Genomic DNA, 6,777 nt, shown 5'->3' with positions numbered 1-6,777 from the left:
GTGCATACTGAGGTTAGGGCATGTGCTTCCAATAAAACTCATTAAACCTTGGTTAAAATATACGAAACTAAATTGTTTAGTCGCAATTATTCATATACAATTGTTGGCTCATATCATTGGGTCACTGCGATACACACGTGTCTATATTACAAACTTAACTACCGAAATATCGACGGATGAGTTTTAAACAACAGAGGCAACAATCCAATAGATATACATAATAGATATAAATAATATCTAAAAAAAAAACAGGAGAGGGCGTGAATTAACTATGTATATTAACATTAAGGCTGGACTGAGCTGAAATGCACATCAGACTCTTGACTAGCATTAGGTCATTTCCTTGTTTATAGAATGACTAATAGTTTACTCATGCTACCACAATTCTAAAAGCAATGCATGACGGGATACATTGTGGTGTAAGACAAATACTAGTATTATTTTGTCGATATCGACGCCAGGTTTGTATCAGTATATCTCACGAACATATCTTTGAAATTTGATTTTTGACCAGTTTGCTCTAAATTCAGATTGCCGACAATACGACCTTAAGGCCAGACATTTTTATTCCTTGTTTCTCGAGTTTCTACAAGGCAATTTTTTTTAGGAGGGCGGAAAAAAATAAAAAAATTTTTTTTTTCATTAGATTTGTGTGATTCTCAAAGAATTGTAAGTGAGATCATTGATCGGAGAGAAGAAATGAAATAAAATTGTATTCCATGTATAACCTTGTTTCTCATATGCTCGAGACTTCGGTACTTTGATCATGATACTCCAACGAAAATGCAACTTGGGTTTGTTATGCGGCGGGCGGAAAAATGAATATAAAAATAAGTTATTTTTAGCAACTTTTTGCACTTACACTTATTTTTATTTCATTTTCGGCTCCTGTTCATTCGGCGGGTTCGCGAAATAAGGGATAATAGAAGTCTGGCCTAACTACCGAGTTTGTTTACGTGTGGACCAATGGAAACTCTGGGGCGATGACAAATAACTATGCAAAATTTGTGTTTACCTTGATTTGGTCTGGTGCTATTTTTTCTTCTGTGATGAATTATCTGTGTTTTTTTTATAATTCCCACTGTGTGCGAGATTTTTTTCTCTGTTATTTATCCCTGTGTATGATTTGTTCCATTATGTTTTCCTTTGATGTATTTCAATTCTTCCATCGCCCTCTCTCGGAGTTTGTAATGGTCAACTTCTTACCCGAAGTTCGAATACGCGCTGGGTGAAGACTGTGGTGTTTTGATGTTATATAAATTCCACCACCCCAAGTCGTTATGTCCAAGTTTTGTATAAATAAAACGAGTTACTTTGCATGCGTTGTATGCGTCGCTCGTTACAAACATCGAACACGACGTGGCGCGACGCTTACGCTGGTTTAATAGATTATTAACACCATAGTATTGGGTGGGCGGACATTTAACCGGCTATAATCGTGGCCTAAAATTGTCCAAACACTGTGTGGTGAATTTTATGTGCTTACACCGGCACAACCGGGACACAACATCCACCAAGTAGTATTTCAATAGTTTAAAAACCTATATAAGAACTACAGCTAAGAATAACTCCATTGAATCATGCCGCATTATGTCCGCCACGCATAACAATAAATATACCTTCACACCTACATATTTGGGTCATGGTTTGTAAAAGATTATCAAAAAAAATGAACCCGAACATGTATGACAGGTGGCTGTTGGTTTAGCAGAAAGCGCCCTCATAAGATGTTAGATTAGCATGACCGCCCAAAACACACACGCTGTTCAATACTAGTAATACTGAGACAGATAGGATGCAGGTAAATAAGAGTTGAATACATGAACGTGTATAAAATAATACGTTACATCTTTTAGAGCATATAACAAAATTGAATTCCACAATGTGTTATAAAACAAGACATTGCCATATATACACATATATATATATCCATCATGCTTCGATAAATTTACAGTTTTCATTGTATGTGTTCATGTAAAAACAGTTTACAACTGCCAACGTAGATCATAAAATTAAGCATTACTCGTGACAGAAAAATGATTTAAATTTGAAAAACTGATCGACGTTCATTTAATCTAGACACTAAACCAAATTGACTATAGTTGCATTAATTAAGTACACACTGGCAACAACTACCTTACGTACAACAGTGTTCAACTATCTTGAAATGTGGTCGTTGTTGGCTTCCAAGGCCAATCGGACTGGCGAGTCATTGGTACGAGAGTATGACACGCCATCATGGCAGGTAGTACCTTTCGTTTTCGTGACGATTCCGTCATTATTGTTATTATTATCTGAGTGAAATATGTTGTTGACGAGTTTTTTTGACTGTTGGTGGGTTTCCATGATGACCTCTATCATGGTCTGTATCATACCAGCCATGTTAGCGCCGCCTACCGGCGATGAGTCCCCTGTGCTACTGGTTTCACTCATTTCGGTGTTTTCTTTTGTCTGTTCGTTTTCTGCAGGATTCTCTTTCTCGTTTTTGTTCGAGTTAGTATTTGTCTGCAGCTGGAACTTGAGCCACGAAGTGAAAGTCTGATTCGTTTCCGTTGGAACATTTCGGGACTCATTTGTTAGCGGTGACAAGCTTCGGGAATCATCTGTCGGCAAGCTTGGGGCTACATCTTGCGATTCATTTGAACTATCCGAACTCTCTGCTACGCTGGTCGCCTCGCTTTCAGTTTTTGGTTTCTGTTTTTCGCTGTCAGTAGAATGTGTGTATGAATTATGACGCCACAGCAGATTTTTCTTTGGCGGTTGGACACAGGGTACGCGATTGTTTTCATAGGACGGGGTGTGGTTACGCGTCTGTGTCGGCGTTGTTTCCATGGTGACGGGCGAACTCAGTGGAGTTTGACTGGGTGATGCCGTGTTTGATTCAGCCGGCTTTGCTACTTGACAAACTGGGACATCGCACGTATTCGTGGTATATCCATCGTATGTGATACCATTGACGTCGGTAGTCGATGGAAAAGCTACTGCGTTATCTGAAGGTCCACTAAAGATGCCTGGTGATGATAACTGACTTGTCTCTGATGACCTTCGTCGCCGTGCTCTCTTTCCTAGGAAGCTTCGTCTCTCTTCCCAGTCCTTTTTTGACCAAGGTCGTTTCCTTGGGATTTCATGTGCCTGGAGTAAACTGTCATTGGCTGATATCACAGATGATACCCTAGCATCCAGTGCGTCGCGAAGCGCCGGGTTTATTGATTTCTTGTCCCGGTTAGCGGATAAGTCGGCTTCTTTTTCCACACAATATTGTTCAGGCAATTTTATAGAGAGGGACTTTTCAGAGTATTCATCATTGATGGGACTCGAAACGTAAGGTTTCATAAACGTCGGCGTCGATACTGGCAGCGCGGCGGTGTTGAATATTGGGTTGCTTCGAGGAGGTCTGCAAGAATCCTTACATTTCTTCCAGCGCTCCCCGCTCTGTTCTCGTGGATCATTCGATTTCTTCATATTGTCGCTGTTTGGTTTATCGGTCCAGCTCTTTTGTATCTCCAGGAGCTTGGAGACGCTCAGCTGATTTAACTGTTCCAGAATATTGCGTGAGATATCTGAGGATTGGGCATTGTCAACTCTTGTTAATTTAGACATACCAGTTTGCCTAACATCGCGACAGTATGACAATGAGTGGTGTTTGTTGTGAATGTCGTTAAGGTCTAATTTATTATCACTAAAAATAGTTTGGGATGGTGAACTTGTTTCAATGTTCACTTGCACTGCGTTTTGATGTTGAGTGTCGGTATTATGATGTATTCGTCCCAATGCCTGCATTCCACATGCGCTGTAACTTTCTTGGTACGCACCAAGATGTCGGTCATGTAATTTTCTCGAGTGTTTATCATGTTCACGCGGGACTTTGCCACGATCTGACTCATTGTACATATTTTGGGGAATTGGTTCCGACATCGTCGGGCGTTTTCCTGATGTAATTGTATTATTGCCACATAGCGACAAAGTTATTGGTGACTGTACATTCGCCTGGCCACTTCGTGTCACACTTGTGCATGACTGATGCACGGGAACCCGTGTCCCTATGGTGTCAACAATCGCCGCGCGAGGGACCACTTTAATATCTGCTTCAGTAGAGGGCGCTCTGCCGATCACAACTGCTCGCAGTTCGGTGCAGCTACCATCTCTCGATATTAGCATGGAGGTTTTCTCTTGTTTTTCATCCAAATAAACGGGGATCAAAGTTGCTTCTTCTCGCTGTAATATTCCCTTGTAATTGTTGATTTCGTCTGGTGCGATTGTTGTTATTTGGTAACTTGTTCGCGGCAGAGGTGTCGGGGTCAAGCGCGGCGTAGAATTGGTGGGCGCATATATAACTGGCGTTGATTGAATTTCTTCTCGCGAAAAAGGCCCTGTGACTACGGGCTTTCGTTTGAGTAGCTCGTCTTTTTTAGGTCGAATCTCTGTTGGTGCGTTGGGTACCGTGGTTACAGGCGCCACATTGGTACGTGTGTTTGTTGTGCCGTGTAGTTGGGCCTCCGGCGATTGTAATTTGTTAATACCGTTCTGGCCAACGTGTGAAACAACAGTTGGCATCGATCGGAGATTATCTGTGTTATAAGCTCGATTATTGGACTCACGGAGGAGTGCTCGTAGTACATCTTCGTGTTTCTGTTCCGAGATATCATTGGCTACCGCTGCTGGCGATAGTTGGACACGTTTGTTGTTCGAAGAGCATTCTTCCTCCAAAGAATTACGCTTTAGCAATATTTTCTTTGGATTGTAAACAACCGACTCTTCCTGTTCCGTAAGATAACTATATCCGTGTACTCCGCGACTTCTGAGGTTGTCGACCGGCCATTCAGCAGCTCCAGATAAATGATGATGTTGATCGTTCGTTAATATGTCTCTAGCCAATAACGCTACTGTTCCGTGGCCAACAGGCACTTGCCAGGTTTTTGCTTTTCTCTTCCTCTTTTTGCTCACCTCGCTGTGGTTTGCAGAAAATTTGAACTGTCGCCAGTGAGGACTTGTAGTATCTATTTCTGATCTGCTGCGAATTTCAGTCGCCTCGGCAGACATGTCATTTTCCTCCTCGGTGATTGCGTTTCGAATTGTTTGGTTCAAGGGCGAGGGTGGTACTTGCGAACTTAGACTACACTTTCCAATGTCTTCCTCGCGTCGTTGGACAGTTTCAATTCCCCCCTTACTCTCGGATGCGTTGCCCGGTTCTTTTACATTAACGCCATTGTTTGCAACAGCAGCGTTGCTCGTCGGCGCGATCGCTGTGTGCTCCCTCGATACCGCGTTGACTTTCAATGGTGATTGGTAATTCACGGCGTGTTGCATGTTTTTCGCATTCCATACTGCGAGGTCTTTACTCCATGGGTTTGCAAACGTCATTCTAGAACCGACGTAATATTTATCATCGCGAGTTGTTTCCGAAATGTTTGTCAATTCTTTTTGAGTAACTTTCTTGGTTGACAAATCCAGGGGTGTCATTATGCTATCGAAAGTAGAAGGTTTGTCGTTCATCATCTCTTCGCAATTGATGTTAAACGTTGAGCGCGATGGTGTGTAACTATTGCCGTCCCAACTAAGACGATATAACGTCCCTATGGGATGGCACTCTAACGTATCGCACTACTAGAGAGATACACGGCGTGACTTATACACAGCGAACTACAATAGACGTCCATCAGATTTCACCAGGTGTCACAGAATAGAACTGGCTGTAAATAGACGTAGTTCGGTAACCTTTTGGCATACATCCAAACTGAGTTACGGTCCGATTAAAGATGATCAGTACCCAGGTATGTTGATGTTAATCTCACTGACGCGGCTCGTGAACTCCGGAGATACACACTAGGTCAATAGCTAGAACAATCCGACATGCAGTTGTCGCCGCGTTCATACGTTCTGTGCTCGTCAAAAAATCACCTTTCTTTAAAAGTACATCCGTAAATTTTGTAGATACACAAAGATACTGGAAAAGGGAGGATCGTTGACGTGTGTAACTGACACTATAAGGGCTACACTGTAGTAGTACTGTTCGGTTTGCGGACACGGCATTTGTACGAGAAATTACTGTGATTCACTCAGTCTCCCAGCCACGCACTTCACTCTAAATCAAGATTTCAACAAAGTGACGCGTCAGACTGGGCACATACACAATTCATCATTGTGCCAGCCAATTGCTACGGGTTACTTATTTATTTAGGTCGAGTGGACAAAAGGACACCAAGTCTCCCGAAAGAGGAAATGGACCGTGATGCAAGTCTCAGCGTGAAACTGTTTACACGCCGAAATACATGAGTTGTCTGCTGCACATTGGATTCACTGCAAACACAATCCATGGAAATAAAACAAGACAGACAAAAAACGCAATTTGCATTATACTGTTACCTTCCCGATGTTAGTGATTTAAAACTGTGTTATTTACGAAATTCCAAAAAAAAAATAGACCGTGCTTCTTAACAAATTTAATTCTGGGACAGCTCACAGAAAACATAAAAGCTTAACAAGGGGAATTGCGTATAATAGAGTAGTGACGGCCCTGGCGAAAACACACCCACCAATGAAATATACATATGAATATACACGGACGTTACGAATTGAGTGAATATGGTTTATGCTCCACGTTTCATTGCGTTTTTTTTTCGAATACCACGCAGGGTATCTGGAACCTTATCACATATCTTTGCTATTTAATATTGAGATCGGATGGTTTTACGTGCGACTGTCTACACACATATTTTGTTAAAACAGGGTTGCCTGCATTCCCACGCACACATGTGTCAATAATATTACGGATGCCCC

The sequence above is a fragment of the Saccoglossus kowalevskii genome, chromosome 3 (assembly GCF_978046115.1).
Source record: "Saccoglossus kowalevskii chromosome 3, keSacKowa6.1, whole genome shotgun sequence".
Lineage (NCBI taxonomy): Eukaryota > Metazoa > Hemichordata > Enteropneusta > Harrimaniidae > Saccoglossus > Saccoglossus kowalevskii.
The sequence above is the reverse complement of the archived record's forward strand: the minus strand, read 5'-3'. Positions refer to the sequence as shown.